The sequence below is a fragment of the Xiphophorus couchianus genome, chromosome 20, assembly GCF_001444195.1.
Source record: "Xiphophorus couchianus chromosome 20, X_couchianus-1.0, whole genome shotgun sequence".
NCBI classification, from domain to species: Eukaryota; Metazoa; Chordata; class Actinopteri; order Cyprinodontiformes; family Poeciliidae; genus Xiphophorus; species Xiphophorus couchianus.
In genome coordinates this window covers 25327079-25346643 of record NC_040247.1, presented here as the reverse complement: position 1 = coordinate 25346643, position 19565 = coordinate 25327079, and the positions used below count along the sequence as shown (strand labels likewise).

At 42.1% G+C, this 19565-nt stretch overlaps 1 non-coding gene across 1 annotated transcript; it reads left to right on the top strand.

The window, feature by feature from the left end:
* The first annotated feature begins 3207 nt into the window (after positions 1-3207).
* Positions 3208-3280, top strand: trnaf-gaa (transfer RNA phenylalanine (anticodon GAA)). Its single transcript has one exon. It is a non-coding gene; the product is annotated as a tRNA-Phe (tRNA).
* Positions 3281-19565: the final 16285 nt, after the last annotated feature.

Below are 19565 nucleotides of genomic sequence, written 5' to 3'. Positions count from 1 at the left end.
TGATTAAAAGCTGGAGTTCATTGAACCTCAAACACCTCAACTCTATTGAAAAGGTAAACTTTGTGGGTTTCTGTTGAGAAGTTGCTGGTTTCAGGTTTGTCAAAATTGAGAGAGTACCATTTTGATGACAAAAGGGTTTCCAAATATTAGTGTGGCTATATACAGTATATATATCTGAGCACATATAAACATAACCATAGGACCACAATAAAGATTCAGACAATCTACTAATGTTTTTAAATCCACTGACTGAATAAAATATGGTGCTTCAACAGCAATAAAAACTCAAAATGAACACAAGATTCATCCCCATATGAGAGAATACAAACCTCTGGCCAGGATCACAGACACAACGGGGGGCATAACATAGAAATTAATGCTAATAATACATAATAATTCAAGTCTAAACCTCACAAACTGAAATAATACAGCTTCATCGATAGATGCCCCATTGAATTTTTAATTAACACACAGAGAGGTTCATGCAGTTATGGGCCATTGTTGCACACAAAACTAAACAGAAAAATAATTACTGCCTGAATGGAAATTTAACAAAGAAGAGATTATTAGGGAACAGTGAAAAATAATTTGTCAACTCGATCCCCAGCTCTCAGTCAGACTTAATTTATTACATCTTAGACTTACAAATAGAAATTTGGCCACCCTGACAAAAGAAGAAGAAAAAACCATAAGGTGAATTGTTCACAGTGGCTTTTGTCAGAGTAATAAAACACAGTTACAGCAGAAAAAAAGACAGGTAACATGCAGACCCAGAGGTTCCTCCTTAAATCATCAAGACATAGTCTTCATAGAAATCTGTCTTGTAAATTGAAAACAATGAGGTAACAGAAGAAGAAATAAATGTTTGAAAACTACCAATTGAGTGAATATTTTCACAAGCCATTCGTGCCGAATCATCAAACATAAACTCAAAGTGACTCAAGGTGAGGAATGAAGGAATGTTTCTCCTTTTATCCCTTTTGTTTTTCACTCCGATTACACGCCATGCATTGAGAGAACAAAGAGTAATTTCCTCAACTTGCCTGCAAAGAATGATCAATGCAGAATGCTGATTTTTATTAGAGAAGCTCCTGACACACAGAAATCCAACTGTGTTAAAAACCAGAGGAGGTGCAAAGAAATGAAGCTTGTAATTTTCTGCTTTATGACTTCTTCACATTTTCACCATGAGTGATCTAATATTTTTCCTTCCACTAGCTAACTTGGAAGCGCAACACAAATATTAACTGCTTTCAGGATTGTTTTTCGGAACCAGAACATTCAGCTTTGTGTCAAAGCTCTGGTTTCCTAATTTGATGATTCCTATTAAAGGCACCGATCAGGATTCTGTGGCCAATTTCAGAACTCTGTTTTTTTGTAAAACTTTACCCTGCTGATGCAAATTTTGGCCAGCAGTTTCTCTTAAATAACTATATGACAAACAAGTATAGAAGAACAGCACTAAAAAGAGTTAGCTGTGACTATGCAGAAGTAACGTCACAGTGCCTGTGTGATGGATGGAGCAGAAAAGCAGGGTTTTATTAATATTTAAAAACAAAGGCAAAATGATTGCAAAGTTCCTATTTTAAACTTTCTTTAGTCAAATAACAGCACAACTGACATCACATCTCTGTGTCTATTACCCAGAGAATGTGGATGAAACAGAACTGTTGCTACATAGAAATACAAGCAGCCATCCTGTTATCTGTTGAAATATTTGATCTCTCTTGCTCAGTTGGAACCTGAATGAGCCACAGACATCTCAAACTGTAGTAAATACAGTTTCCTTTACAATAGCTTCTTACAGCGGTGTGGTTCCTCACACTTCATTTTACCAACGTCAAAGGTAATGGAAATGGCTAACCTTGAGTCACTGAAAAGTGTTGTCATTGCAGCCTTCTTAGGTATGATGTGCTTCCTGCCTGATTGCAAAGAGATTGGATTCTTGAGTTTCCAATAACATGGTCGCCAGCAGGACCGATCAGGTTGACAATTGGCCAATTCCAGTCACCAGTCATTTCCTCAGATCTGCTTTTTAACAGATTTTGTTTATGAACTCATTCAAATTTAAAGATTAGGCAAATGATGTTCTGCCCTCACAAAACACTTTTCTAACACACCAGCAACACTCATACTAGTATGTAGGTTAAAACTCAACTAATTGTATGAATATATTTGTAAAATGCATTTATCGTTTCAAATCCCAAACCTAATTTTCTACCTAGTTAAAGTCTTGCTCTCTTCCATGATCTTTACTTGGGTTGCAGAGAGACAGGTCCAGAGGGGAAAACTGAACGAGCCTTTTCCCAGCAGCCCTTTCAGCTTGTTCTATGAGATTCCAAAGCATTCCCAGAACCAAGGAAAAATGCAGTTCTTTGCGTTCCAGGTTTGCCTCTGCAGGGTCTCCTCTCAGCGGCATGTTTCCTAAAAACTTGTAAACAGCTGGGCTAATTATCATCACACCCATAAACTGACTTTTCAAGCTACTTTCAGCTAAAGTAAAACAACAAATATAGTGTTGTTAAAGTTTCAAAAACTTTGTGTTCTTTTCTGATTAACACACAAAGTTCTTTTCTTTACTCCTCACCAGATATTTATTAGGAACATCAGAGCAAAGGCTAGTCCCAAGACTTGTGTACCTTAGAATGACGTCAGACAAGATTAAACATATTAGGTTAGTTCCATACCTATTTCCTGCCCCAAAGACATGCATCACTGATACGTAGCATGATCCATAATATTCCATGGTATTACAGGCAGTTTAATTTGGGGAAATCATAAACACCACTCATTAGTTATAATAAAATTGTGGTTGAAAAACAATTTCAATATATCATCTGAGAACCAAAGATTTATGTTTGATCGCCCTCTGGTGGGGACTTTGACACATTGCAGACACCTTTATTGCATCTTAAATTACGTAAAAAGACTACCGCTCCTATCTTAAATTCTATATTAAAACATTCACATTTCTTCCTGTAATAATAAAATATTCATCTGATGCAATTGTAATTTCTGGAAAATGTAATGTTTATCAGAATGCACGAATATGTTCTTAAATATCCAGAATACTACATAGTTTTATTTTTTTGTTGTATTCTCTTTTACTAAAATACCAGATCATCTTTTGTCCTTCTCAATCAAAGAAAAACGTCACACAGATCACTTTTCCCATTGTATGTGATTACACCTGCAACGTCATCGGGTGCCGAAATAGCTCAGTTGGGAGAGCGTTAGACTGAAGATCTAAAGGTCCCTGGTTCGATCCCGGGTTTCGGCAGTGCTTGAAAGCATTTTTGAATTAATTTATTTATGTAGGTATACATTTAGAACTGTAAAGTCATAGTCTTTGGGAAAATATTTTTGTGGCCATCACTTGACGTTGCTGACTATATGTCTGAACTGTTTGCTCTCACCGGGAAATTAGAGCACAGCACAGGAACATAAGCCAATTGCTGTTACATGATCAGGAAAGATTGTGCCAGGTGGATCTCAGACAAACCACGGGATGTTTGTTGGAGCTCTCCTGGCACATTGGAGGTTCAGACTGTTTCTCAGCTGTTCTGGCTCGTGTGAGTGCTAGGCTGCTGGTGTGTTGAGGCAGCAGGGCCTCAGTCCAAAAGAACATGCCTGGGCCACAGCCCACCAAACAGGTCAGAGATTTGCGTCATTGCCATTGAAACCTGAATGAATGACCGAACGGCTCTCTCTGTGGGGTTGTGCTAATCAGCAGTGCATAAATAATGAACAGAGAGAAAGTGTGTTAAATCAAGGGAATTCACTGTAAGGGATGGAAACGGCGCAAAGTTCTCAAATTTCTTGTAATGACAAATGTCAACACACACACACCTACTATGTCTGAAATAAGTTTGTTTTCAAAGAATAATGGAAAAAACAGACAATACGAAGCAGAGAAGACATCAAAAAAGTGCATAGAGCTTGCGCTTCTAGTGTGCGAGCTAGTTCCATTTTTTGCTGGAATAATCAAACTTTGACCGAAAAGACATCAAAAGTATTAATGTGTCTTAAACGTATCATGTTACAACCACAAAACTTCAGTGTATTTTTGTCTTTATATCACAAACCAAAAGAAAGTGATGCATAACCATGAAGTGTAAGGAAGTGGATATGTTGCTTTCAAAATGTAAGAATTAAATTTGAAAAGTGAGAGGTTCTCTGTATCTACCCGCTTTTATTCTGATACCCTTAATAAAACACAAAGTATCCACCATAGGATGTTCTTCTTAAGCAGAGACGGGACAAATGATCAGAGTTGAGTTCAACTAAAAGAACGAATACAATCTGACAGAAAGAGCAACAGATCTGACACTGGGACAGAACTTCTCCGTCCACCAGGACAACACCCTTAAACATACAGCCATGAGCTACTAGGCGATGGATTATGTTATAATGGCCTATGCAAAGTAATCGAATTGAGAATCTGTGTCAAGACCTGAAAGTTGATGCTTACAAATGCTTTCAAAGCGATTATTTTGGATAAAATGTTCAACAATTCAGCTGGAATTGCACAACAAGGTGTTTCTACATAATATTTACTTATAATATTTAATTGTAAAGTTGAAAACATATGTAATGCAAGCCACACTTTTCATATTCTCATTTGGAAAAAAAACCCTGAAAATACCCTTCATTTGTCTGCTCCACCTCTGTGCACTACTTTGCATTGTTCTGTCATATGAGAAAACGCACAAAAAACATTGAACTGATTGACGTAGTGTGATAACGTGTGCAAATATTCAAAGGGTGTAAATACTTTTGCAAGGTGCTGGATTTGTTGCCCTTTGTCCACAGTTGTCTTCTGCATGCAGGAATGTTGTTTTCATAAATCAGTCTGTTAGAAATGACAAGTGGAAATATTTAAAATATTTAAGACATGCTTTGTTGCTCATGTTCATGGACTGCAGACACGTTGATCAGCTGGCAGATGATTAGAAAGAAACATTTTAAAACCAGTTTAGCCCATCAGTGTTTCTGCCAGTACAGCTGTTTCTGAGGGTGGTCAAGATGCTGAAAATGATACATAAAAACTCAGTTCAAGACCAATAAGCACCATTTCTTCTTAGTCGTAATCTAATTTACCGTCGTTGAACATCCTGCTCAGAGTGTTACACAACACTTCCCCGCTTCCTCCCCTCTTTTTTGTTTTTTTTTTCACGCTGCTTGCTGTGTTTAGCTCTGTTTCCTGGCAGCTTTGTTCTCCTTGGTCTTGGAAGGTTTCAAAGAATCCATGTAGATGTCGGTCAAGCTCTAAAGCAAGTCTGTCTTGGTGGTCAAAGAGAACCCTGCGAGTGGCGGGTGGTCCATAAAGCCGGACGGATGCACGGACGCACGGAGAGAGGATGTTATTGGTCCAATTAATCTAAGCCCTGTTGAGCGTTGCTCCACTTCCAAGAAGCTCACACAGACGCTCTGGTTAATTTGGTTTCAGGGCTTACATAACTGGCAGCGCTAAAGTCGACACAGTGAGCAAGCAGACTTGAAGGCTGTGTCTTCCTGCAAAACGAGTCGAGCTCAGACTGTTCACATCACGTCTCCAGGCCTGCCTGGAAGTCAGTTTTGGCTGTGAGGATTCTGTAAACGGCTAAATGTTTCTCCTGCTATTAAGTTTTACTTCACTTTCAGAAGTACATCCTACATCCGTTCTGCTGTTTCTGTTTTGTACAAATTTGAATCAAGTAAACTTAACACTTTTTCTGATTAATTATCCTAATAATGCAGTTATTTCACATTTTATTCCAGTAAGTTTTATAAATTGTTTTTGTTTGTTGCACATAGAATTTTATTTTATCCAAATTAAAAAATAGCTATGAGCTATTAATTTGTCTAGATTTTAAAAAATCACAGATGTGAACTGTTATTTTTACGCTGTTAAAATGTAAAGCAACTATAATTTATGTTGTGTGTTTGTGAAAGATGCAACTTTTCTCTATACAAAGTACAAAAATGTGTGTTTTCCACAACAAAATACATTATTTATGTTCCCACAGACAATGCGATGAAGAAGACGGAAACAAAATCCAAAGAAATACCTTTGTACAACAAAAATAAAATATACCAGTACATTTGTGTTAACAAGTCTTGTTATGGAGTTCTTGTTATATAACTCACCACGATGTGACAAAGAAAGGTTGTCCAAGGGAACAGAGCCTGACCTCGCTTTTGTCCTTTGAGACAAAAAGCAGGCTTTGTCTCCCCAGACTGACTGCTTAGAAAGTAACAAACCCACTCCATGTTTCTTGAACGACGTTCAAGGACATCATGGTGACTTGCTTCTCTGTGTTAGTCTGTGGTGCTGTTGTTGCTATTGTTGCTGTTCTTTCTCTGCACTGCGCTGACCTTTGCAAATGCCTGGGTGCTGATCTACGTCATTATATCAAAGCGGCAATTCAGAAGTTTACTCGCAATTTTTGCTGTTGTTCTCCCACGAACAATGCAACCATGGTGCCTGTTGGGCTTGGGAAGTTTATGTAATTTAAAAAAATGAACATGATTCAGTCATCTGACTGAATTCTTCTTTGGTAAGGTTCTGGGGGGAAAAAAACGGATAAAAATGCTTTTCCAATAACTACAAGATAAATGCTGACTACCTGATTTTTTGAGAGAGCAAACTCAAGATTTCTCTGTTGTCTGATTCTAATCCAGAATCAATTTACTTGGGGGTTCATAAACAGGTCAGAGTTGCAAAAAAGGAATCAGCATATTTCACTTCCTCTCCTTGCAATTTTAAAGCCATATTAAGATGGCCGACTTATTTCCGAGAGAGTGACACTACCAGCTGCAGTCATCCAGCCTGCACTGTTTCCAAACTTCCGCAGTCTAACATCGTAAATGCATCTCATCAATCAGTCGATGTGCTTCTACATTTCACATCCTTGGCGTTGGCTCACATAGGTCACAAGGCTTAACGGCCGGGGCTGAGGATGTTACAAAGTCACCGTGTGTTAGCGGTGCAGGGACAGTGTGCAATAAAAGTATTGTTTTTCTAGCATGCTGCCATCCTGCCCTGTGTGTATCACTGCCAGGAAGTGTTGGAGCAGGTGCGTGTTTTTATTTCTCACATGGGTGGTGCGTCTGTGGTTTCCTCGCCATCTGTCAAACAGATAACGACTCACTTCATTCAAAATAGCAGCTGAGTAATGGTGCCTCAATGGTAATGGCGCCATCAGCCTGTACACTACCAGTAGGACGTGGGTTATCGCTAGCATCTTGACTAACACAAAATTACTCCATTCAGTATGCTAACATTAGTGTATAAATTAAAATTATACAAAATTCTAAGTTTAGCTTAAGTGATGCAAGTAATATCAACATGCTAGTCACTCAATATGCTAGTATGCAATATGCCATTCTGCTAACATTAGCCTAGTACCTAAAATAAGTATTTTACATCATTTCATATTTATTAGAAATATTTACCATACTGAATGGATTAAGTCAATGTAAGTAAACATGCTACTGACATCATTCAGTATGCTAATATTAGTGTATAAAATAAAAATATCCAAATTGCTAAGGTTAGCTTGAATGCTATCTGTAACATGTGTGGCTCCAGCATGTTAATTTACAGTGACTTAATCCATGCAGTATGACAAACATAGCTAATATATATGACATTATGTAAAATGTCTTGTATTTTAGATACAAGGCTAATGTTAGCATAAGGGAATGGGGTGGCCACCCGTCCCCTAAAATATGGAATCGTATTTGGCTGTTAAATGTTGCGTGAACCGATACAATTTGTTCCGTATTTCTCTAAATGTCCGATACACACGCCTATCACACACATATCAACACTAAGTGAAACAATAATGACCAAAATAAAATACAGGAAATATTAAAGTCAACTAAATTGCAGTGGCGGGACCATAACAATAAGAAGAACGTTTGGCCGTGACGTAGGTAGTGCGCCAGTTCGACCGGAACTTACCGGAAGTTGCCCGCGCTGTAAACAACTATCCTCCAAAGAGAGAAGTGCCAAGCCGGGCTAGATGGCTGTTACTGTTAGTTCAGTATTTGGAAGCGTGGCCAACACGAACTGAAAGGCTTCCTCCAATTTCTCCGCCACCATTGCTAGTTTTAGCAATGGCTAACTGCAATTCTGAAACGGCGCAGAATGTCGACGTCATCTTTCACAATTTCTTCTGTCTCGGTTGAAATTCTTCAGGAGGGAGGAATCCACTTCAGTGGAAGAAACATATGGGAGAAAGCCCAAACGGAGCAGTGAAGGCGTAGGAAGCAATGGCCAGGCCAGGATAATAGCTGGAAGGCTAGGATGAGTTTTCAAATTTTGATAAGCTGAAATGAAGAAAGGGGCTGATCAATAGCCAGTCTCCTACTTCTGTTTTCATGACTGCATATACTGTATTAAGGCACAACTACCCAGATTAATGTTTTGATCCATACCTTTAATTTTAAAAAGATTTTTATTGTTGAAGTGAAAATGGCATTAGGAATGTACCACAGTTTTAATCAGAACCTAATGCATGAAAGACTGCCAGTCTCATATACAAACAATATCACTTATAGATGTCCTTTCCTGCATTATAAGCGGTTACTATGACAACAATACCATTACTTCTAAAAGAGACATAAAACTGGAGATTGTTAACTTTAAAAAAAAGGAGAGCGCCAAGCAGCAAGAGAAAGACGTAAGGATAAGTTTAGCAGTTTTGTCTTTTTGAACAAAAAATATGCAGCCAGAAAACCTTTAAGGTTTTAGAGATTCTTTACTTTTACCTCCAATCAAATGAAAACAGAAGCAAGCTGTTATTTAGCCGACCGGTGTTAGATTAACTGTAACATAAAGTTCATAGCTGCCATGACTTTGTTTGTTGGTAAATTTCTCTTACAGACTCTTTATTTCCCTCGTACTTATAGCTACCAAAGTAAAGTACATGGCAAAGGGTAAAATAAATAAAACATGAACAATCACTCTGCTGCTCAAGTTAAAAAAGCAAATGAATATTTCAAACTGCTCCATTTTTGGTTTGTGTTTTACTGCCTTGGAAAAAAGAAAACAGAATCAGAAAATTGGAATTGGGCAACTCACACCTCCCAGAAAATAGTACTGACCAGGAAATATATGTAACTTAAATTTTGCAATATCTTCGATATTTTTTTATGATCTTTACCCAAGTGTTTTCTAATTATTTTCATCTTTAAATCAACATTTTTAAAAGCTTTTGATACAAACAAAGGTGGCAGTTTCTGCAGAGTGAACTAAAACTCAGATATTTAATTTCCTATTTAAAATAATATGACTTGGATAAAATGAATTGGACAGGGCTGCAATGTTTTTCATTTTTACAAGATTACCGCAGTTGATGTCATCCTGTAGTTTCAGATTTTCTCATAAAACCGTGTTCCTGCTAAGTCTGTTTTCTTCTGCTAAGAACATAACTGATCATTTATCGTTTAGTTAACAGGTTTGTTATGGTAAAAGCTTTTGGGATGTCCCTTGATCTAGTTGGTCTATGTATAGCGTTTGCATGTTACGTTAGATCAAAGGGATTCCCCCATGTGTGGAGGGCCTCTGACTGGTATGTGTGGCCTCCTTCATGCTGTGATAGTGTCGCTGTATGTGGAAATTTGTCAGGTGGTTGTATCAGCGATGACAAGCTGTCCTCTGACTGAAGACGAGTTTTAGCCTGACATATTTCCCATACATATCTCATTTTCTTCTCCCCCGGCGTGTATGTGCACTCTTTCAGGTGTTGATCAGGCATGGCTTTAATATTACATTTCATCCAGCTGGAAACACGTGGCATAATGTGGCATAAGCTAGAAATTTTACATTGGTGGTGACGTTTGGGCTCTATGTAGGCATTTAGGCAGCGTTTTTATAAGATTGAACAACTTTACGAAATGCTTTTTCTAGACCCCTATATCTCTCAGAAGTGAGTTGGTGTTTTATATTGCATGTTTACATCAGATTTAATTTATTTACATGTATAAACTAAGGCTTACACTCTTGTAAGTTTAAAGGTCTCTTTTAAAAAAAAAAAAAATACTGACGTCACTAATGCTACATTTGCGTTGACTAATTAGCAAACAATTGCCAAAGAAACTAATCTCCAAAAGCTGTAACTTCATGTTCCCCTTCTGCTGGGGAAACGTGAAGTGAAGTTCATGAAGTTCCAGGAACTACATTCATCATCGGTTCCAGTGACTGTAACAAAATATTGGAATCCAAATTCAACAGTTTCCCCACAAGCATATCCAGCTCTGACCTATGGGACTGTTTTTGGTCCAATAGTTCTCCGAAGGCTACAGGAACGGGAATCTTCACTAAAGAGCAACAGATCTTTAATTTCTCTGGCTGCAGTTACATCTTGTGGGATAATAATATTGAACTTTCACAGAAGATGCTATTAAAGGAATGTCTTTGGTAACTTGGCTCCTTGGGCAAACCTTGTGAAGGCTTAATGAATTTTGATTTCTTAGAATTCAATGTCTTTCTCTCAAAATAGATGTGCACAGTTATTTTGGGTATCAGAACATGAAAAGAGTTGAATGTTTGGAAATTTTCTGCAAATAACTGACTAGTTATTTGCCATATTTGCACTGATAGTACGCTAACGTAATTTGCATTTCCATTACAAATGTGAAATTACGACGTTTCCATTAAATAAGAAACAAAATTAAAATCACACGTGACTAAGTTTGTTCACGCAATGAGTAAATAAAAAAACACGCCGTACCATCATCTTTCTCCCACTTCCTGTCATCTCCTTCATCATTTCTGCCAGTAGTAACATCCGGTTGTTGACCAAGTGACTTGTGTGATGCGAAATTCAATGGACAAGCTGCTCCTGTCAGAACCTGTTTGTCACCGTTGGCCACATTTCACACATATCTGAATGAAGGCGACATGACAGAACCACTTTAGGCAAACTTATCTTGGTTGGTATTGAGTGTTATTATCTGGATCGGACTTTGCTGAGCAACATAGTTGTCAGATCATCAGACTGATAGATCATGCACTGCGACTGTCCCTGCTTCGGACTCACTTTCTATTATATCACTACGCCATGAAAGGTTTGTGCTGCAGAGAGAAAGTTACACCATGCTGAAGTCTCGGGTCCAAGTATCAAATAATGATGTAAAGCTGGAGCCGACAGGACCTGTTTGACCTTCGTGAATGATTCAGGCGCTTACCCGATGCCAGCAGAGCTATTGTTGCCCTTCTCGCCCGGGAGTTACCAACCCGTCACCATCTCTCAGTCATGGAACGTGTGACAGGTTCTAATCCTGAGATTGTACATCATAATCTTTTCACCGGCTTATTCTTTCTGCTTAGTCGCTCGCTTGAGAGGCGTAAAAAGCAAAGTGCAGTCCTTTAAAGGCCTTCATCAGGTTGTTTTTGGGTGCCCATGCCAGGGAAACCAGATGAAAAGATAATCAGGCCGTGGTATTTGTCATTGACGGAGCTCCAAGGTATGAGGATATGACCCGCTCTGGTTGCCTTCTACATTCCCGTAAAGTGTCCTTTTGTTTGGAGGATTACTGAGCATATATATAACTCTGCTCTCACCATCACTGGACTCTTGGAGCAGATTTTGGCAGTGCCAGCTATCCCGGGCTGGCATCTCTTCATCCTACTATTGTTGATACCCATTTTGTCCCCCCCACTCAGAGGGGCTGTCTCCCTTTTGATGTTGAGTCAAAAGCTCGATGGTGTATTTTTACCAGCGCACCACTAGTTATTTTCTTTTTCAGTTCACACACATCATCTGAGTGCAAAGAAAATTGATGCTTTTTCATCATTCTCCTGACACTCAGAGCTCTCTTACACTGAAATCGTTGTTTACAACAGATTTCTGCGTCTTTCTGCGTGCCTGACTCTGATTATGCGTACAGCTTTCACTCTTTGTATCAGACAGTTTTGTGTACATGTGCACTACGCTTAAAGAAACACGCTGTGCTCCGACTGCAGGGGATGAAAGCCAAAGAAGGTTTACTTTAAATTGGTCACTGACTCACTGAGAGGGCAGCTGAGTCAAATGCACTTTGGCGGCTCTCTCATGGCATAAACACTAATAAACTGTATTAATGCAGACACTACAATGTTACTGAAATAGAAGGAAGAATTATTTTTTCTGTTTCAGTCCGGATCTTTTTTTTTTTATATTCAATTGAGTCGTTTACATCCACCTATTACTGGCCTGAGAGTCGTTTTATTGTAATTCTAGGCTTTTATTGGTGAGTTTGACACAGTAACTTCAACCAGTTTGGAAAACAAGAAGTTGGTCAACATCTGTAAATATGTTTTGATGAATTTGTCATATTTGCACAGGGTCAGAATTATAGATACCTGCTTCAGTACACAGGCATGTGGGAAAATAAGGACACCCTGTGCAGCACCTTTTATGTTTGAAGATATTTCACAGAAGTGGGAAATTCAGCTATGAATTAACAATGAAACTGAAGAAAATACATTTTGAGTTCATTTGTAACATGTTATTTTGAAAAGAGGACATTTCTGGTAAGAACGAAATTAGGACACTCTTTTGCTCTAACTTAAAATGGGTGAAATGACGCAGGAAGATACACAAAATGTATTTATTTCATCTCTTAAACTCGGTTGGTTGCAATGACTTTGTCTCATAGACCCCAAAACCTGAACATAGACAAAACTAAAAGTCCAACAACAAAGAAAATGACAATTACTGAGTTATGAAGTTCATAATTATCGTGATTATGTTTGGAAGCTCTCTACTCAGCTAAGATTTTATAAGGAGAGCTGATCAACTGATGTGACTTCAGTTGATAATTATCAAGCTATTTAAAAAAAATAATAAATTTGACATATTTATCAAGTTTCTCCCTCAAGGTCACAGACTAGTTTCAACAATAAAAAACTGGGTCAAAACTTGTGCTACGAAATGTGAAAAGTGAAAAATGTGGCTGGAGTTAGGTGTTATAAAAGAAATGTCAAAGACAAATTGTAATTCTAAACCTTTTTAGTTTATTTTGTCCTAGTTGATCTACAAACTAGACCATTTTAACTTTCTCTGGATTCTGCTATGGAGCTGAATTGGGACCATAAATCTTCATCCATCCATCCATCCATCTTCTTCCGCTTATCCGAGGTCGGGTCGCGGGGGTAGCAGCTTCAGAAGGGAGGCCCAGACTTCCCTCTCCCCGGCCACTTCTTCCAGCTCTTCCGGGGGAATCCCGAGGCGTTCCCAGGCCAGCCGAGAGACATAGTCTCTCCAGCGTGTCCTGGGTCTTCCCCGGGGCCTCCTCCCGGTGGGACGTGCCCGGAACACCTCACCAGGGAGGCATCCAGGAGGCATCCTGACCAGATGCCCAAGCCACCTCAACTGGCTCCTCTCGATGTGAAGGAGCAGCGGCTCTACTCTGAGTCCCTCCCGGATGACTGAGCTTCTCACCCTATCTCTAAGGGAGAGCCCAGCCACCCTACGGAGAAAACCCATTTCGGCCGCTTGTATCCGCGATCTCGTTCTTTCGGTCATGACCCAAAGCTCATGACCATAGATGAGGGTGAGAACATAGATCGACCGGTAAATCGAGAGCTTCGCTTTTTGGCTCAGCTCTTTCTTCACCACGACGGACCGGTACAGCGCCCGCTTGACAGTAGACGCTGCGCCAATCCGCCTGTCGATCTCCCGCTCCCTTCTTCCCCCATTCGTGAACAAGATCCCGAGATACTTAAACTCCTCCACTTGGGGCAGGACACCCCCCCTGACCCGGAGAAGGCACTCTACCCTTTTCCGGCTCAAGACCATGGCCTCGGATTTGGAGGCACTGATCCCCATCCTGGTCGCTTCACACTCGGCTGCGAACCGATCCAGCGAGAGCTGCAGATCACGATCTGATGAAGCCAAAAGGACCACATCGTCTGCAAAAAGCAGAGATGAGATCCTAAGGCCACCAAATCGGATCCCCTCAACACCTTGGCTGCGCCTAGAAATTCTGTCCATAAAAGTGATGAACAGAATCGGTGACAAAGGGCAACCCTGGCGGAGTCCAACTCTCACCGGAAACGAGCCCGACTTACTGCCGGCAATGCGGACCAGACTCTGACACCGCTCATAAGGGGACCTGACAGCCCGTATCAAAGGGCCCGGTACCCCATACTCCCGGAGAACCCCCCACAGGGCTCCCCGAGGGACACGGTCGAACGCCTTCTCCAAGTCCACAAAACACATGTAGACTGGTTGGGCGAACTCCCATGCACCCTCCAGGACCCTGCCGAGGGTGTAGAGCTGGTCCAGTGTTCCACGACCAGGACGAAAACCACACTGCTCTTCCTGAATCCGAGGTTCGACTGTCCGACGGACCCTCCTCTCCAGGACCCCTGAATAGACCTTGCCAGGGAGGCTTAAGAGTGTGACCCCTCTATAATTGGAGCACACCCTCCGGTCCCCCTTTTTGAACAGGGGGACCACCACCCCAGTCTGCCAATCCTGGGGAACTGCCCCCGATGTCCATGCGATATTGCAGAGTCGCGTCAACCAACACAGCCCTACAACATCCAGAGCCTTAAGGAACTCCGGGCGGATCTCATCCACCCCCGGGGCCTTGCCACCGAGGAGCTTTTTAACCACCTCGGCGACCTCGCCCCCAGAGATTGGAGAGCCCAACCCAGAGTCCCCAGGCTCCGCTTCCTCAGTGGAAGGCATGTTGGTGGGATTGAGGAGGTCTTCGAAGTACTCTGCCCACCGACCCACAACGTCCCGAGTAGAGGTCAGCAGCACACCATCCCCACTATAAACAGTGTTTGTGCTGCACCGCTTCCCCCCCCTGAGACGCCGGATGGTGGACCAGAATCGCCTCAAAGCCGTGCGGAAGTCTTTCTCCATGGCCTCTCCAAACTCCTCCCACGCCCGAGTTTTTGCCTCAGCAACCGCCCGAGCCGCATGCCGCTTCGCCCGCCGGTACCCATCAGCTGCTTCCGGAGTCCCACAGGCCAACAAGGCCCGATAGGACTCCTTCTTCAGCCTGACGGCATCCCTCACCGAAGGTGTCCACCAACGGGTTCGAGGGTTGCCGCCGCGACAGGCACCGACAACCTTGCGGCCACAGCTCCGATCGGCTGCCTCGACAATGGAGGCACGGAACACGGTCCACTCAGACTCCATGTCCCCCACCTCCCCCGGGACGTGTTCGAAGTTTTGCCGGAGATGGGAGTTAAAGCTCCGTCTCACAGGGGATTCCGCCAGACGTTCCCAGCAGACCCTCACAACACGTTTGGGCCTGCCAGGTCTGACCGGCTTTCGCCCCCACCACCGGAGCCAACTCACCACCAGGTAGTGGTCAGTGGACAGCTCCGCACCTCTCTTCACCCGAGTGTCCAAGACATACGGCCGCAGATCCGATGAAACGATGACAAAGTCGATCATCGAACTGCGGCCTAGGGTGTCCTGGTGCCAAGTGCACATATGGACACCCTTATGCTTGAACATGGTGTTCGTTATGGACAATCCATGGCGAGCACAGAAGTCCAGCAACAGAACACCGCTCGAGTTCAGGTCGGGCGGGCCGTTCCTCCCAACCACGCCCCTCCAGGTCTCACTGTCGTTGCCCACGTGAGCGTTGAAGTCCCCCAGCAGAACAAGGGAGTCCCCAGGAGGAGCACTCTCCAGTACCCCCTCTAAGGACTCCAAAAAGGGTGGGTAATCTGAACTGTCGTTCGGCCCGTAAGCACAAACGACAGTCAGAACCCGTCCCCCCACCCGTAGGCGGAGGGATGCTACCCTCTCGTTCACCGGGGTGAACCCCAACGTACAGGCGCCGAGATGGGGAGCAACAAGTATGCCCACTCCTGCCCGACGTCTCTCTCCCTGGGCAACTCCAGAGTGGAAGTATGTCCAGCCCCTCTCAAGGAGACTGGTTCCAGAACCAGAGCCATGCGTCGAGGTGAGACCGACTATTTCTAGCCGGAACCTCTCGACCTCACGCACTAGCTCCGGCTCCTTCCCCACCAGAGAGGTGACATTCCACGTCCCAAGAGCCAGTTTCTGCAACCGAGGATCGGACCGCCAGGGCCCCCTCCCTTGGCCGCCACCCATCACACAGTGCACCCGACCCCTTTGGCCCCTCCCACGGGTGGTGGGCCCATGGGAGGGGGGGCCCATGTTTCCTCTTCGGGCTGAGCCCGGCCGGGCTCCATGGGTAAAAGCCCGGCCACCAGACGCTCGCCATCGTGCCCCCCCTCCAGGCCTGGCTCCAGAGTGGGGCCCCGGTGACCCGCGTCCGGGCGAGGGAACACCAAGTCCAATGTTTTTACTCATCATTGGGGTCTTCGGGCTGCACTTTGTCTGGTCCCTCACCTAGGACCTGTCTGCCTTGGGTGACCCTACCAGGGGCATGAAGCCCCAGACAGCATAGCTCCTAGGATCATTGGGGCACTCAAACCCCTCCACCACGATAAGGTGGCAGCCCATGGAGGAGCCCATAAATCTTAAGAAACAAATTGAACTGCAAAAATGTTTTTGAAACTGAAAACTTTGAGCAAACTTTATGGTCCCAATTTAGCTCCATATACTTCCTTCTCTCTTTGAGCCTCAGGTATTCCGTAGCCAGTCCATCCAGCAGTCTCTGTATGATCCTCCTGATCTATCAACAAACTCTCATTATGCAGGTACACAGCTCTGTCTTTGGACAGATTAGGACCAGGGACAGGAGGAGAATTAAAATGTTGTCCATTGGCAGTTTGGAGATTACATTGGGTTCAGCAGATCATGCAGTATCCCAAAGAAAAATTTGTTTTTGTCTCAAATCGTAGTTATTGTGTACGAAGCGTTGTCTGTATCAGATTAAGAGATGAAGTGCTTGTTCTGATGCATAAATGCTGCTGCTTTTACTGAAGGCTGGATGTTCACTTGACAAATTGAAGGAAGGGGGGGGGGACTGCTGCATTGAGCAGCACAGGGTGCATACTTTATCTCAAGGGGGGGGAGAGTCCTAGGGGACTTTCTCTGTAATCCCCCAACACGTGCGCTCTTCCTCACGTGCTCACGACGACTACTGCACTGCAGACTCGTCTATCTGGCGAAAAGAAGAAAAAAGAAAGCACTGGCAGTGGACCAGACACTGCTTTAAAGCAGCTGGCATTCCTACTCATGCTGATCCCAGACCTCCTATAGGCCCCTCACTAAATCAGCACGAGTTATGCTGCACAATATTAGGAAAGCATACAATCAGAGTATTATTTCCGAGTATATCAATAAAAAAAAATTCTTCCTGTCTTTTTCCCTTTAGCCGTCATCCACCTTTCTGTGTGCGTTAGCTCCTTGTCTGTTATTCTCCTGCAGGGAGAGTTTGTCTGATTTGCCAAAGCACACACAGTCTGATTATTCTTTGTGGTTTATGATGTGCTGTAGTTCAAGCAGATTTTTTTCTATAGAAATATTCTGGATAATGCAATGGTGACTGACTGGTTTTAAAGCTGACATGCACCCTGATTGGAGAATCAAAGACGCAGAAAGAAAGCAGCGAGTAGGCTAATTTATTTCCTAACAGAGAGCTTTGCATCATGGGACCATTAAAGATGACTGACTAAGCCGTCATATTGCATGTTAAAATGTCACATTGATGTCTTTTTGTTTTATTTCATTCACTCAAGTCAATATGAACCATTCAGGTTGCAACTAGAAGTCATGAATGAAATGGAGCAGAAAGAAGTGTCAACTTACGAAATCTGTTTTAGATTTTAAAATTTAAAATTTAAATTTTAAAATCTAGCTATTGAGTCCAGAAGACTATTACAGACAGATTTGAAATAAGCAAAAAAAAAAAGCACAACAAAATATCGGCTTATTCAGTGCCTCTCCGCTTCGTCTCTCGACTCTTGTCCTGAATTTCCAGTTTTTGAAAATATCTGTTCCTTTTTCATTGTATTTGCTTCCTCTTTTTACGAAGCTGTGTTTGAATTCTTTTTGGTTAAAAAAGCTATTTTTTTTATTGTGAATTTTTACACAAAATTGAATACACTCCACCATACCAGATTATGCAATACGTCTGACGCCGTCCACTTTTTGTAGAATACAGCTTTCCTCCACAGTTAGAAGTCTGCAGACGTGTTGGTCTTGAATCTGTCTGTTGATTTGTTTTCCAGTCCGTTCGTCCGTTTGTGTGATTTAAAGCTTTGATTTCTGTAGAATAACAGCAGTAAACATCTGTATTCATCTATAAAAAAATGGACAAAACGGAATTACATGCTTGAAATGTAAGTCTGGAAAACTTAAACTTCAACATAAAGTTTGCAAGATTGTTCGTTTCTTAAAATGGTCTGTTTGTGGTGTATTTTGAAGTATTTGAATTACTAAACATGTAGTCCAGTACACATGTTTCAAGATAATCTACACCAATTCTGGTAATGTGTGCAAATTCTGGCTTTGCACACATGCAGCCCGGGAAGCTTCAGAGGAAAATGAGCTGGTAAATACAGAATCCAGCAGAAGTGGAAGTATTTGATGCTGATCATGTTCCTTTTATTTATTCCTTTTATATCAGGCTTGTCTGTAAGTTGCTTCGAGATATTTCTAAACGGTTCTTTTCAGTTTACACAACTGCCAATAAAGCGAGTTCTGCTCCTTCAAGGTATATTTAGTCACCAACAGATATAAACTGAGTGCAACAGAAATGTGGATCAGCATTCATTTTAACATTCACACACGCTAACAATAAACCTGTGGGGCAAGATTTGTTGTTCTTGTCTACGGTTCTGCAAATTACGGGTAGATTTTTAAATGGTCTACAAAACAACATGAGGAAGTTGTTGTGTGTTTAACGCTTCTTTGTTGCCGCAGTGACACAACGAGTGTTGCTACACTCTCGGGATGGTTTGTGTCCAGTGGTCTGCAGAGTCACTGTGGAGTATCGTTCTCGGTTAGTCGGACTTAGATAAGAAGTAACACTCTGGTGCCAAACAGTGACTTGCAAAAACCTTCATATTGGTGAAGCGTTTCCGCATTTTGTGGAGGAATGCAGGCAAAACAAGCACAGGGGCAGTATTTCCCACGTATTTTGTAGCACAATCAAGTAACCATGTTAACTTCAGTTGTTATAATGCTGTATATACCAAATATGACTTAAAAGAAATTTGACTTTGTAATTTAAGGCCTTGAAATTGGGCCTCTGTCTCTTTAAGAAGCTCCTGCTCTTTCTGAAACTCCTCCATCAGGGAGTCGTCCCAACATTGCTCCTCTATTAACCTTTTAACGACGTTTTCACCAGGTGTTTGCTAATTGCTGCTGGCTAGTCTGAAGGGAAGGCTGCTCTGTGAGGCAGAGGCCTGGAAAACAGCAGCTCTGAGGACAGCCTGCGTCTCGAATGCGGTGCTAGGTCGCTCCAGGCTCTTGGCACAGATCAATGGTTACATTATGATGTAAAGCTCAAAACAAGTAGATTTTACATAATACTGCCCCTTTAAGGAAAATGCACACTCTTATCAGATGCACTACGTAATTACTAATAACTAAATATGACAAATCAGAAATCAGTTTGCTATCAAAAATGTTAAGTTGCTGTGAAAAGAAAGGTTGTTTCTTGTTTCTCTATATCCTGTACTACAG